The sequence below is a fragment of the Sceloporus undulatus genome, chromosome 1, assembly GCF_019175285.1.
Source record: "Sceloporus undulatus isolate JIND9_A2432 ecotype Alabama chromosome 1, SceUnd_v1.1, whole genome shotgun sequence".
In the NCBI taxonomy this organism is placed as follows: Eukaryota; Metazoa; Chordata; class Lepidosauria; order Squamata; family Phrynosomatidae; genus Sceloporus; species Sceloporus undulatus.
The window spans coordinates 154,361,060-154,376,889 of record NC_056522.1 but is presented as its reverse complement, the minus strand read 5'-3'; positions in this window follow the sequence as shown (position 1 = coordinate 154,376,889).

Here is a 15,830-nt window from a genome sequence, read left to right as displayed (position 1 = left end):
CGCTTATAAAAATAATGCTTGACGTCAGCCATCTGACCATGCTCATCAAGCAAGTATTGTCTTCACTTGGTGATCATCAGCAGTGTTCACCGCAATGCCAGTATTCAGCAATCACAGCAGAGGGTATTGTTGCATTATCAGAGCCCAGCTGATTGGGAAAAGCCTCAGACCACAAATATAATGTCAAAAATGTCTATGCACTTCACATTCTCCATCAATACTACAGTAAAAATGTTTGTCATTTCCTGTCTGTTAAATCCAGTGGAGGGCGATTGATTCTCCTTCCCTTTTCTTCATCAACATTTTAGATTAGAATTCTTCTTAGGGCATTTATTTTTTATTATTATTATTATTTGAATCTTTCAACACAGTTACATGATGTCAAGTCTGAATAGATTGCACTGACTTAGCTGGCTTTAACAGGGAGGCAGCTATAATTTGGACAAATTTTTGTTTTAAAAAAATCCCTTGAAAGATAATTTAACACTGTCTGAGAAATCCTTTAAAATGATTTTTAAATGGCTGAGAAAAACAATAATCATGATCCAATCAGTATTGTGTTTTTTCTCTTTCTTCACCATACCATTGTGTATTTTATTCATTACGATGTGGCTGCTTAGCCTATAACAGATTATAGCTCTTGAACAGATATCCATAAACATGATGTGATTGCAGTCCCCAAGAACATTTATTACTTGCTTATTTGTTCAGTTTGTATCCTGCCTTTCCATGAAATGGGGCTCTGGTTGGCTAACAGAAATACGACAAATGAATACATTACAGTAAAATAGCAATAAAATGCTAAGTCAAAAACATTTTTAAAAGCAAAGTAGAAAAGATGTCAGTAAAAAATAATAATAATCTGTTTAAACCCACGGCAGCAGATTTTAGAAACCAGCTTGTGGGGGAAAGATCTGTCTGAGAAAGAAAGAAAAAATGACATTTTCACTCGGCCCCACATCACCCTTGTCCAATCATAATTATCCCTGCCCTAATTCACCATACATGACAGACTGAATCAAGATGGTTCATTCCCCCCCCCCCCCACCCCAGGTCAGTTTCTTTAAACATATCGGACTCTGTCTGGGACATATATCTATCTGGGGTTTGATCCACCTTATGCATCTTCTCTCACCAAGAAATCAGCTCTGTAATGTGTTAAGAAAAGCTGATGGCTTTTAAAAATATGCCAGGTAAAATCTGGAGTTTCTGCTGCTCACTTTGGTTGTACAAAAATATCTGCTAGCTACTGCTGTCTAATGTACATATGTACAGTTTAATCCTTCTCTACCAATATGTCATTACTGAAGAGCCCTCCCATGCTGGTTGGTGGATTTGTGGGAAGTGTGGAAAGTAACCTTTCCAAAATGATGTCTCAGATAAGGAAATAAAGACTCCTCCTATATCTCTCTACATCTTCGTGACTTCTCATTACAACAGCATGCAACATTACAAATAGAAACAGAGTTTGAATTACCTTCACAATTATGTCTAGCATAGGAAAGGAACACATAGTCCTCAACTGGCTCAAGCGTACCATCTATTTAAGTCAATATCTTGGTCTTATTCAGGAAATGGAAAAAGACACTAATGGATAATGGAAACATTTTGTTTTGCAGGCACTTTCCTATCCTTGGTCATTTGTGTATTTATGCCTCAGCTCTGTCGAAGCATTTTATTTTCACATCTAAAAAGATCATTTCAGGGTTGAGCAAACACAGTGTATTTGACCGCAGCTGGAATACATCTGCTACAGTTCATTGTTTGGAAAGTTTATGAAAAGAAGCCATTGTAGTTTTGAAATATTAAAGGGCCTTGTGAATGCAGAGATCAAATGAGAAATGTTAAATAAAGGGCCTGATCTGGTTGAATAGGTAAAGGGTAAAATATTCCTTATTGTTGGTGCTCCTGGGAACTTGTTAACCCAAACCTCAAACTTTAGCAGTAGTCGCAGTAAGCGAAGAAGACGTTCCAGTTCTCTGCTTCTGTTGCCACAATATGGCAAAGCAAGGAAGTAACTCATCTTAACTTGTCTGTTCTGCATCCGTAGACTGACATAGCCATTGTTGTTTTTTCCACAATATTTAACAATAGAACCAGTTCCTTTAAAGTCCAGGAACTGTGTCGGGGATAAGGAACTGAAAGCAAAATTAGGTTGCCAAGCATAGCAAGTCATTTTGGTACAGTTGTGTATAGTATTGGCCTGGGACTTGGGAAATCCATGTGGTAGTCCATTTGGAATCATGCAACTCATTGAGTAACCTCAAAACATCCTCTTTCAGCCTAGCCTATTTCATAGGGTCAGTGTTTAGAGAAAACAGAAAGGAGAACTATTTATACTATTGTGATATAATGCTAGGAAAGACAAACTATATATATAATAAATAAATAATTAAGTAGTTTAATTCTGACTCTTTGTCTCAGGCAAAGCATTTGCTCTTAGGTTACAGAAATGGCTCTAAGGGCAATCCTGATGTTTCCCAAAATCCATACAAAATGTGGTCAATGTCCTTAAACACTGGGTTTGCTAGGTAAGCAAAATCACATCTCCTGAAATTTCAGGGTCCACAAAGAACGGGCCTTTGTAATGTCACAGAGATGAGGCAAAAGTTGGTACAGGAGAGAAGAACTGCTTCTGGGACAAATGCTTGTCAAAAAGAACACCAGCTCCAAATTTTGGTAAAACTCAGCTAACCAGGCAATGTGTCAATCCAGAGATAGGCAACTAGAGAAATGTGCCCAGCAGCTGCAGCAAATGTCACCATTGCTCCTATTGCTCTCATCCCATACAGCCTACAATATATGATACATTAGAGAGTTCTACCTGTCCTTGACTGTAAGTCAAGGAGGTTCATGAGCACTGATGCTGGAGCTTCTGGAAAGTTACATGCTAGGCCTCATAAAGTCTCTCTCTCTTTCTCTCTCCCCCTTTCTCTCTTACACACACACACACACACACACACACACACACACTGCACCACTGATGCCGGGGCTTATAAGTCAAGGAGGTTCATGAGTTGTGGTGCTGGCCCTCCATTCCATGCCTTGCTCCAAATGCATATATCCAAGAATTTCAAATAATTTCTTGGGGACTGTATTTGGGTTGTGGTTGAGACCAAAAGCAAAAGGATAGAACCAGGAACACAAGCTTACCTTAAAGTTCTTTTTATCAGTAACAGGACTTTATCACACCAGGCTGCTAAGATACTACCACAATCATGTTAGTATAGGAAATGCAAACATGCCAGTTACTTTTGCACAGCTCTTCAAAAGTGCCATGGTGCTGTTATAGTCCCAGGCTCAGTCTTCTGTACATCAGCCTTCATAAGCCTGCCTTCATGCCCTATGCCCTTCTCTATTTTTTTCTGCTTTCAATTGCACAGTCAGCAATTGACTAAGTAAAAAAGAAAAGAAAAGAAAAAAATCCTGCGTAGAAATAGTGAGAGGGAGGAAAGGGGAGAGGAGCAGAATCACACCCTCTTGCAATATGTAACTGTCTGCATAACAGAACTGCAGTGGAAGGAACCTATCACATGTGAATCAATTGTGGAAAAACAATGTGATTGAGAGGTTTTTCCCATCAATGAAAAGGAGCGCTCCAGAAATGGATGGAAGATGAAGCACTTAAATGACAAACATGTCATCATGTGCTAAAGTACAGTCACAGGGCACTATTACCCTGCTGTAATTCTGCTTTGGCAGCCTTGTGTGAATGAGTCCCATGCCATAGAAGAGGCAATTCAACCTTTCAGAATGGGAAGGTAGGAACCTTCACCCTATGGAAAACATGAAAAGATGGTATCATCGGGGCATGGCTGTTTGGGGTACCACCGAGAGTCAGACTGGGATGCAGGAGGGCTGGATTTAACCCCAGGGTTTTCCCCACCCATTTATAAATCAGCTCCTGTCTGAAAATACATTTAAAATGTGGAGAACAATGACAGGACTCCATGGGTGTATAATGAGAAGAAAGTCTAAAAGCCAAGGGTTAGGGTAAAGCCACAGATTATCAAACCTTTTGTCCATACCCCTGAAAACTGCTGAATGGGCTTCACTGTGCAAGTGTTGATAAATACACAGAAACATGTTGTGCATCCTATTCAGCTCAGTGCTACTGCTTTCTGATCAAGGTAAAACTGGTTGGTAATTGGTCTTAATGGAGGGGTGTGAAAAACATAGACAGTGTATATTCCATGAGGTAGGGGTAGATTTTATTTAGCGTAGGGACTGGTGAGAATTTCATTTCATTTTTTCCTTAAATAAGCATTATTAAGATTTGCATTTTTTTTCTTCATAATCAGGATAAAAGAAACTTGAAATTAAAAGAATCCTGATAGGCCATATAAACTACAGACAGTTAATTCACCCAGACATCCCAGGGATTGGGGCCTAACTCCAGGAGTCCAGGTGGTGCAGTGGTTAAATGCCTGTACTGTGATAAAATGCCCTTTACTGCAGCCACTCACAAACCACTAGGTAGTTACAGTGGAATCATAGTGCTATAATTGTGAAGTGTGAAGGTGCCCCAGGACTCAATAGCTGACTCAGTCTTAATATGCACAACATGGTTGGGTAACAATTACTGTACCTTAGCCTCACTTACTTCAGAGGATTGATATGCGAACAAAAAAGAGGGTATACATGACCCTGATCAACTCAGAGTATAGGCATGATAAATGCATAATAAACACTGTAATGCTCCAAATCATACTGAGGATCTAATTGAAGAAATTGGGCTTCCTCCACCCCTAGCATTTTCCTGCTATGTAGCTCTTCTTTTAAAAATGGTTAGGAAACGATTACCAGACCAAGAAACAAATACAATAAAAAGGAGAATATTAATGTTCACACATTAGCATTTCCCTCAACATCATCTTATAACTGAAAATTACATTTGGAGGATAAGATTTAGAGGATAAGCTGCCTTGAGTCCCTATGTCAGGAGAAAGGGAGGATATAAATAAATAAAATAATTAATAATAGTAATTAATTAATCAAGCCCCCAAGAGACCTGGTAATGCCAATCTTACGGGTAACAGTTTTTGCAGTGGTCCTCATATAACTAAGTCAATTTGCCATTCAGGGAAGGGGCATTAAAGCCCTGTGGTTTGACAACAGTTTGGAGATGCATTGATTTTGATGGCTTTTCATGCTGACTTGGCAACAATAAATATGTGATGAAGCAGTAGGTAAAAGATGAATATTAGAGACATAATAATCAATCTTCTCTATTCATGACTGTCCCTGTTTGCACAATGGAAAACAGCTCAATGCTTTAACATGATGCAAAGAAGAGAGACAAGGAAAAATATTTTCATAATCTTACAAGTGTTTACAATCTGCCATACCAAATCAAAGTAATATGGTAATGAGCTGATAAGAAAAATAACACATGGCTATTAAATGAAGTCTCTTTTATCTTACAGAAGATAGGAGAAAGCACTTTGTGGAATATACCATTCTATGGTTATATTGTATTATATTTTTATGTATTTATTTGAATTTTCAAATTGCTTACCTTCAGCAGTTGGAGAATTTGTGGGTAAATAATTTAGACAGCATCTTACCAGTTCTTCTCCATACGCAACAACATTATATGATTTAATTATATGTCTCTATAGCAAAAAATAATAACAACAAGAAAAGAAATCCACTCCCAGAAGGATTTGAAACTATTTTGTACTATGGAAAGCTATGTACTATGATATCCATATCCAATGCAGATTTCAGAAGTTCAGATCTCTCCTGTCCCATGCCCCAATAATGAAATCTGGTGCAACTTATTTATAGGTGCTGAAGAGGAGAAAATTAATCAGTGATTAATCCACATTGATAATGTAATGGTTTGGAATACAGTGGGCCCTCCCCATACGTGGGGGATCCGTTCCAGATTTGTCTTTTTGGTGGCTTAACCTTTCGCATAATGTTAAAGCTGCATATAGTGCTCCTGCATATGGCTGTACACCTTGTCATAGCAATTAAACAACACTTCTCCCAGACCTCTGGAAAATTCTTTAAAAAGGCCTTTCACAGTTGCATGTGCAGCCAACATGCATGAGCTCCCTTGAAAATTCATATGCAAAAAACAATCATGGTGAACTTAAATATCATGTGTTTTTGTGAAACTCCAGACTCAGATGATTAAAATAGTAACAGATGTCTTTGATTTTTTAAAAAAAGTTACAAATACTACACAGGCAAGCCCAAGTGACTAAAGAACTTTTTGTCTGAACCATAACTTTTCGGTTTAAGTCAATTCCCTAGACATTTGTAGGCATTAGCCATATGTGTGAAGGACTAATCCTTAGAAGGAACAAGACAGTAGTTTCTGGCTTCCCCTCTGGTATCTATTTATTTCAGGTACCAGATAGCCCAGCGCAATGTTTGCCAGGGCTCAGCTGAGCCTGGAACAGCCCCAACCGGCGGCTTCTTCACACATACCCAGAGGCAACCAGGCCGGCCCAGTAAGTCGGGTGGCCATATTTCTCACTAACCTTTGCACAGTGGCCTTGTCCTGGGACCTACAAATTCTAGTAAGGCACAAAGCCACATGTGTGTATCACCATTACAACCCAGGGTAGAAGTGTTGGGAGGAGCTTGGTTCTGCACAGTCACAGAGAAATCTTGTAATTATAGATTAGACTTGGAATCAAGTGGAGGGGGCCTATCACTTCCTATGATGAATCAAAAGAAATAGATTCAGACAACATGCTAGCAGCCAATTCCCTGAGTGATTATCTTGTCATTTGAGAGTTTTACCACATCAATGCCTGCTATACTTAGGAGATAAAAAGATGAAAAGTGAGTCACCAGTGTTCTTTTTCTATCTGTTTTAGAGCACTTTAAATTAAATAGACATTGCACAGAATCAAAATAAGACAAACAAGGAAAGTCACAGGGAGATCGATTTACCAGTGCCAGAACACAGAACTAAGTTATTAATAGGCATTTACATCTAGTTGAGGCCAATTTTATCTTGTTGAAGTTCTACAGTGACCTTCCCCTTGATTTTTTTCACTCACAGAACTGATTGCTGAAGCACATATTCTGGCTGATATGGAGGTAAATCAAGGCTCTGCGTCTACTTATACTCTGGTTTAGATATAAACATGAAGGGCACCTGGAGAATTTGTTCTATTGACAGTGATTTTTAAAAACAAAGTTATTTAATTCATACCTCCTGAACCTGAACACGGACTTAAAACTGCATACCATTTGTGGACAGAGGTTTGTTTATTTCCAAGACTGTAATGCAGTCTGTGAAAGAAAGCAAGTAGCTACTACATCATGCTCAGGTTTTAAAAAATGCGCAAAGAAAATTTTCTGTCTCTCTATCTCCCTGCCCCCTACCTCCACGGACACACATTAATAAAGGGGTGGGTGGATACAAAAAGGCAAGCATTTAAGAAACATGCACAAAAAAGGACCCCTGTTCTGTGCAAGCTTTTTTTATGTATCCCTACAGAGAAATATGTACATATTTTATAAGCACAATTTTCAATATGTGCATACCACTATTCACAGATTACTCTGTCGGGAAAATAAAAAGACTGGAACAGAACTGGGGTATATTCATGCTTTAACAAGCAGGAGAAGACTAGTCATGACCCAGTCCCATCAAAACTTGGATAAACAACTTTTTCTCATTATTATTATTCCCAGAATCCCTGTGCCACCATGTAAAGAGCTAATCCTTTGCTAATTTCATCCTCAAAGGAAGCAACAAGCTGTTTTAGCCAATTTCTTCCCACTTTGGGAAAGTCTTCAAAAAGTGCAGTTTTCAAAGTCTATTCAGAGTTCAGAACTTTCTGTACAATATTCTGTACATAATGTGCACATGGTTGTTTTGTGCAGAAAACAGCATTTTTCTGTGCAGCAAATAATATCTCTGTGCAGATGTATTATTTTCTGTGTAGAAAATCCTATTTTCTGAGCAAGACAAGTGTGTGTGAATTTTGTGCTAAAGAACCGCAAAGTCCAGGGTTCTCCTCATCAGAGTTTCTCCTGTCCTCAAGAAATATGTTTTCTGACCAATGTATTTCTGGCCAATATATGTTTGATATTTTTTCCATGTTACCACCATGGTCAATGGCTATGCTGACTACAGGGATTCTAGGAGGTAGGATGCATACACACACATGCACATAGACACACTTTTCTAATCTCTGGTTATCACTTGGTGAGCACTAATGGAATTTCTCTGTATGTTATGGGTCCAGAGGCAACTAGTGGCTTCATTCTCAGTAGGACAGTGATTCTTAGTCATAACTAGTCAAGGTGTTGAAACTACTTGAAGGAATAGAATTCAGCACCCTGGATAATTCTGTACAGTTCAGACTAATGCCCAGAGCAAATTATCATCTCACCGACAGCAGAATCATCACTGTGTTGAATCCCCCCTCTCATTTCCCCTACATTCATATTTTCTAGCTGTATGCTTTTCTCCCTCTCCCCTCCTATGCTGTGCATCCATTCAACACAGAGACACTATCTCCTATGCTGGAGTAATGTGAATATTGTATTGCTCTACTAAGCAGTGATAGTGTATTTCAAAACACATCACATTACCTTTTGAATGACCAGCTTGCTTATATAAGGGGATGCATTGTCTGCACCTTGTGCAAAATTTGCTGCCCTTCTATGGGCTTATTAGTCCTATCAGCCTTCAGCACATTTGGAGAGCCAGAAAGAAGTGTCCTATGAAGACTTGAATGCAAAGCACTACAAAGACCCTTCTGATCTCTTTTAATGTCCATAACAAAGTCCATTTGCAGACGTAGTTCATATTAGCTTTGCTAACTGCAATTCAGCTATCATTATATTTCAATATGGAAGAATGGAATTCTGGGGAGCTATTTTTTAATTTAAAAAATTCTCTGCTTTCTGCAGAGTGTGGAAGATCAGTAACAGCAACAGCAATAAGAAGCTTTACTGGGCAATCATTCAGCTTCAGAATATTGAGAGGACTATTTTAAAATTCCTTTGAATATTAAGAGATTTAAATAGTTCCCCCCACTTTTCACCCTTGTTCAGTTATGCTAGGAATGGAAAGTTGGGACACAACCCTTGCAGGCAGCAGGGTCTAGAAGGTCTCTGGACTAAAGGATACAAAGGTGTGAAAAGGAAGGATTATGCTGGGCTGGCCTTTGTTTCTTCCCTTTCTGCATTTGCAGTTTAGCAATAGCCATAACTAGAGGTACACAGGTTGGGAAGGAGGGTAGAACAGGCCACCCAAAAAAATCTGCAGGCTGTCTCCAGCCTCAATAAACAGTCTAGGATTGCCAGGTTGGATATAGTACAGTGGTACCCCGGGATACGAAATGATCGCGTTACGAAATTTCCGGGATACGAAAAAGTTAGATTGGAAAAAACTGTTCCGGGTTACGATATTTTTTTCGGGTTACGAAATTTATTTCGGCGCGAAATTCAAACGCAAAGCGCGGCTAGCGGCTTTCCAGCGCTAACGGAAAGCCTTTTCGGGTTGCGAAATTATCGGGTTACGAACGGAACGGCGGAACGAATTAATTTCGTAACCCGAGGTAGCACTGTATGGTGGTCCTGTAATCTTAATCCTTAACCATTCAGGATGAGGGGCAGGATGAGGTTTTGTAAAACTCCATCAAGTAGGACAAATGTAGCTATCCATTCTCACCTTCCAAACCCAAATATTCACCTGCAGCTTCCCAACATGACTACTGCTTCCCTGGTGAAGAGCAAGTACAGAGCTAGATGCTCCTCTGTCCCACTCCTCCCATTCTCCACAAGGGAGGGAATGGCTACAAATATGTTTAGGTTTGGAATGGGAGGGAGGACAGGTACCTCGATTCTACTTGGTGGATATGTAAGGTACTTCTTCCTGCTCCACAATCTGTTGAGGATTAACATTACAAAAACCCTGTCCCATATCAATCCTAGGGTGCATCTACACTGAAAAAAATGCTGTTTGACACCACTAACTCACATGGCTCCATCCTACAGAATCCTGGGATCTCTAGTTTTATGAGGCACCAGCACTCTTTGGCAGAGAAGGCTAATTATTATTATTATTTGTATACCACTTAATCTCGAGGAATCCAAGCGGATCACAGCAGTAAAGACCTTGTAAATCCTAGGATTCCATAGACTGGAACTTCAGCTCTTAAAGTGGTGTCAAAGTGCATTATTTCTATCATGCACATGCACCCTTGCAACCCAAGTGAACACTGAATTCACTGTATGAGAGGGAATGCATGTGTATGAGGGGAACCAAAGCCCTCCAATTGTTGTTACACACTTCATACCTGGCATAGTGTCAGTACACTTGGGCTGGAATCTTCCCATTCTTGACCAATGCTGGTGTAACTATGGTGATGCAAGCACTAGTGGCAGTAATATAAAGGCATTATAGCATCCATAACAGAAGTATGACACTGGAGAAATAGACTGCCTAGAGCTGATAGATTTTTGTCTGCCTTCTTTAACCATGGTTGTGTAGCCTCAGAAAACTTGCAACTGCTAACTGCAGGATTCTAGCCTTGGACAGTTGTCAAAGTCCAAGCACCCAAGCAGGATAATGACACCTAGACATAATTCATGGTGGGAACTGCAGCATGCCATTTTAATTTCCCACAATGCTCTATCAAAACCATTATAGATTGATAAAATTTCTTACTCTTACTGGGGAAGACAGCAGTCTAATGACAGAATAGAGGTCCATCTAAAGCCTGAAGCTTGTTCTGTTTAGTCTATTCCAGAAGTGATAATCACATCTGCAATGCATGCAGCCCTCCCTCCACTGGTTTTCCAAACCAACACCAATCCTTGGCACCCAGATGCCCACACCACCAAATGGAAACTGGCCAAAAATGGGAATTGCTGATTCTAGCAATCTCCAGGACCTGCAATTTTCCTTTAAAAGAATGAGGAATCTCCCTGTCTTATCCTCCCACACTGTTTACAGAATCAGAAGTGGACTTCTAGAATATTCCAGTTTTATTTGTGGAAGCACAGCATGGTACAGCTCTTGGAGGTAATAAAGATAATATGTCCACCCTGGGTCTATTGCATATTGTAAATCTTGATTTTGTTGTATTTCTCATTACATCACCTGAAATTTCATCTCTTCTTGTTTCACAGCAAATTGCAAGTCTTTCTCTCCCTCCCAACCCCCAAAGAAATTACAGTATATTTTAAATAGTTTTTAAAAAAATATTTTAAAATATATATATTTAAAATATTCTCGCATATGGGAGAGGAACAGGATATTAATTAATTAATTAATTAATTAAACAAAAATTGTCTCAAAGGTGCAATGGAAGGGAAACGGGAAGTCTCTATGACGTTTCAGAAGTGCAATGGATGATCCCACCTCCGGCACTACTGAAATGTTTCTGCAACACTTAGGCAACACTTTGGGAATGTTTGGGAAGTGGGAAGTGCCCCGTGGGATAAACTCCTTATTGACCTCCTCCTATACACACCATTCAAACCTCTCATAGGTATATGAGAGGTATGTGAGACTCAAATTTATACTTCAGTTATGATTTTAGTTATTTTCCACTCGGGATAAACTCAGTGAGCTGAGCAATTCACACTCTCTCAGCCTTAGAGGAAGGCAATAACAAACCTCCTCTGAATAAACCTTGTCAAGAAAACCCTATGAGAGGATTACCATAGGTTAGGGATAACTTGAATGACATGACAACAATAAGACCTATTGAATCAGCAGAAGGAGCTTATCACATGAATTTTAACACCATCTCAAGCCCCCTGGGCTGTAGCTGGGACATGGGATGGAGACGGGGATTATTGCATGCTAAATCACCACTTAATCACCGCCCGCCATCAGCCCGGGTCCAAGCTGGGTCCCAGTCATGCTCCACCAGCACTTTTTCAAAGTCAGAATGTGACTAAAATGTGCTGGCGGAGTACAGCTGGGCTGATGGCGGGTGGTGATTAGGCAGTGATTTAACATGTGATAATCCCCGCCTACATCCCACATCCTGGCTCCATCCCACATCCCAGTTCCAGCTCAGGAGGCTTGAAACTGTTTTAAAGTTCACATGTTAAGCTCCAAACTGACACCAGTGCTACATACCAAAGTCCTATTGATTTATATTGGAACTAACAATTGGATTTAGCCCTCAGATTCTGGAGAACTTCCATTTATCAGAGCACAATATATTTGCCTGGCACAACATAAGACAATTTCCTGGGGCAGCATGCATCACCATTAGGCACAATGTGATGGTCACCTCTGGGCAAAAATTTGAAGTGATATCAAAGAGGAAGGCAGTGGCAACCTAATGGTCATTTTCATTTGTGTCTGTCAGATAGCCTACTCTATATTCCCAAGGTAACTTGCTGTCATCAAGACTATCATGTCTTCAGTGTCAAAATAAGATCTAAATCCCTCCTCTAAAGGGAGGATTGACATTATGTCCTGTGCTTCAGTCAGCAAAATAATTTGGGTCAACCTGGTAGTTTTGAACTTTTTAAGAAGATGCCTCATGATAACCAATCTGCAAAGCAGCAGGCATCAAATAATGCAAGCAAATTAGGGCAACAGATTTCTATATTCATGATTCCAGCAGTAATCCCACAAAAAACCCTCCTGAATGGGGTCACCAGCTGTTACCAAATTATAAACTCACAGAGCGTCTTCTCCGTTGCACTCTCCTGGCCTGGCTAGAAATTATGGTAATTAATGTCCATATTGTCTGGGGAAATTTGGACTGATAAAATATATGCACTTCTAATAGACAGAATAATCTTTCTTGGCAGAAAATTAAGCCACTGCTTGGAATCCAGTCTGGCTATGTGGTCCAAATGAAATTAAAGATGGTCAAAGGAACTTTCCCCAAAGACAGGCAAAGCAATTAGCATAGAAGAGAACAAAGCCTTCTCTCCCTCGATACCCAGGGAGAAGAACCCCCTGTGACAGGTGAAGGATAACCTTAAAGTAGACCAAATCCCATCAAACAGAAATAAATACTGTAACATGATATATATGTAAAAGGTCTAGCATTACATTTTGAAGTGACGTGACTGAGCCAGTAGGTTTAAGAAACTCCAGTGCAAGAAACAATTGGAGACCTTTCCAAGCACATTAGTCATGCAACAGGAGAACAGCTTGAAGCTATGGCCAACAAGTTCTTTGTAGAAGAGAAGAAATTGTTGTTGTTGCTGCTGCTGCTGTTGTGCTTTTTTTTTTAAAGAGAGAGCTTTGATTTCAGGGGAAGCAAGCAACTTCTTGAAGTTTGAAGACTACAGTCACTTTCATGCTACAGAATAAGAGCACCTTGATACCACTTTCTCTGGCATGCCTGCCTCCTACAGCATCCTGGGATTTGTAGTTTGTTGAGGAACTCTCTGGCTGACCATTCTAAGTACCTCACAAAACTGATAATGCCAGGATTCTATAGGTTAGACCCATGGCAAAGTGGTATCAGAGTGCTGTGGTTGTGTAGTGTCAAATAACAAGGAGCAGAGCTGACCTAAGACATTTTGCTGTCTGAAATAGAACAGCGAACAATTCCTCTTTCTCACAGAGTCATGTCATACAAGCTTAAATCCAACTGCTAGTCCCAACTAGATCCAGTGTGGTGTACTGGTTTGAATACTGAACTATGATTTAGGAGATCAGGCTTAAAATCCCTGCTTGGCCATGTAAACTCACTGGGTGACCTTGGGTAAGTCACTTTCCCATCCTCAGAGTTTGCCTTAGGGTTGCCATAAGTGGGAAATGACTTAAAGGCACACAACAACAATAACAGTACCAACCATTATAATGTCCATTTGAATATAAGTGCCAGAAATGATGACTCCAAGGCTGACCATGATAGATTACTTATTTTAAATGGATATGTCCAAAATTAATACAAGACAACAGATATGCCCAATGGTATATAAGAAGATATGGAAGGATAATTGGCATTTGCATCCCTTTTCACTTAAATTCTGGGAAGATATGAGCCCCCCCCCCCCCCCTTTTAAAATTTCCTGAACAATGCATTTAGTTTTTGGAAATACCTGCAAGGTATAAGTAGAAGAATTCCACAAGTAACATAATTTATTTAAATCAAGTTTACCTTACCCACAACTCATTGTAAGCCCATTCATTTCTCTAAATCCTGCACAATTTTTTTATCAGTTTACTTATATCAAGATTAATAATCTGAGATAAGTGCCAAGGGATAGTTACACCCAGATAAATAATAGAATTTGCTCAAATTGAAATTGCAATGCTTTAAATATGCTAGAGTCTGTTACTGAATACATAGATATTTTACAAAAAATTATTAACAGCGTCAAAACAGGGATTGACTGCTGGGGCTTTGAAATGAACAACAAAAGAGCATCTGCAAAAAGAACATTTTTAAAGTACTGAAGTAACATACACAATTCCATTGATCCTGGAAGTTTGTCTAAGAGCAAATCCTATGTGTTCCAAGCATAAACTGAATAATAAAGGAGATAACGGACATCCCTGCCATGTAACTTGTTTCAATGTTTTTTAAAAATGATTTTAAAAAGCTATGGGTCATAACCTGTATTCTTTGTGCTGAATGTACAATTTTATCCATTTCAAAACTAGTTCAGTTTACCCCCTTTGCACCAGCTGACCCCAACCTCAGCGATGTCACTGATGATTTTATCAAGGATTCAATTGTGCATGTTTTATAATACTAACCAAAGATGCATAAATAATAAATAAATAAATAAATAATCTAATCTGAAACAATTATGGTGGACTTGAGAGATAGAAGTATATTCCTCATCTCCTGCATGTACAGTTCTCCACACAGCAATTAAACCATACTCATTCATATATGCCTGCAAAATACTCTCACCTTGGATTGTTTCCTTGATAAAGTTGTTTTTCTGTCTGGCAAAGCATCTAGAATTTCATTTAAAATTAACACAGACAATCCAATAATTGTATCCTTTTTTAATTAGTTCTTTCTAGCACATAAATAATTATACAAGACATGACCTTATACATTCATATACAAAAAGACAAAACTATTGGACAGAACTTAAAGATTCATTTCTACCATACAACCACATAACTCAAAAACACAAAAAGAACAAAAATATAAATCTTTGCATTTCCCCATGATTATATCACTTTTATCACTATTGACGTTAACTATGTTACTCTGTCCCTTCATCTTGATCTAATTTCTTACTGTCTCTAAAAACCTATGAGAGAAAAGGGAAAAGAGAAAGAAAGAAAAAAAAATCTTCCCCTCCTTTTAAAACTATCTTTTCCTTTTTCAGATCTTTTCCCAAATATTCTAAGACTTTTGACCCTTCTTCTTTGTGTTTGTCAATTAATCTATTCTTAATTAGACATATTAAATTAGCTGCTTCTATATAATCATACTTTCCCCATAACCATTCTGTGACTAATGGATTTTCTTCATTTTTCCAACTTCTCACATAAACCGTCCTTGCTGCTGTGGTCATATAATATAATTTTCCTCATATTTTTTCTATTTTTTTAATCTGTAATTCCTAATAAATACATTTTAGCATATTTCCTGAGATTTATTTCAATTATTTTTGTTTTTCTTTTATATATTTGAGCCCAGAAAAAAATTGCTTTTTTGCATGATTTACCTTTGTGCATGACTCCATTAATCAAATAATTGTATCCTAAGTCAATAAGGTTGCTAAAACAATTATGAAACCTCTCTGGTACACCATTGCTAGGTCCATTAATATTAATTAAAGCAATTATTATTTTTTTCAGAATATCTTACAAGTAAAATTAAAAACTGTTCACCTAGATCTATTATTGTACTGAATTAGAAAAATCTTGTGGATTAGAAATGCCATATCTAGGA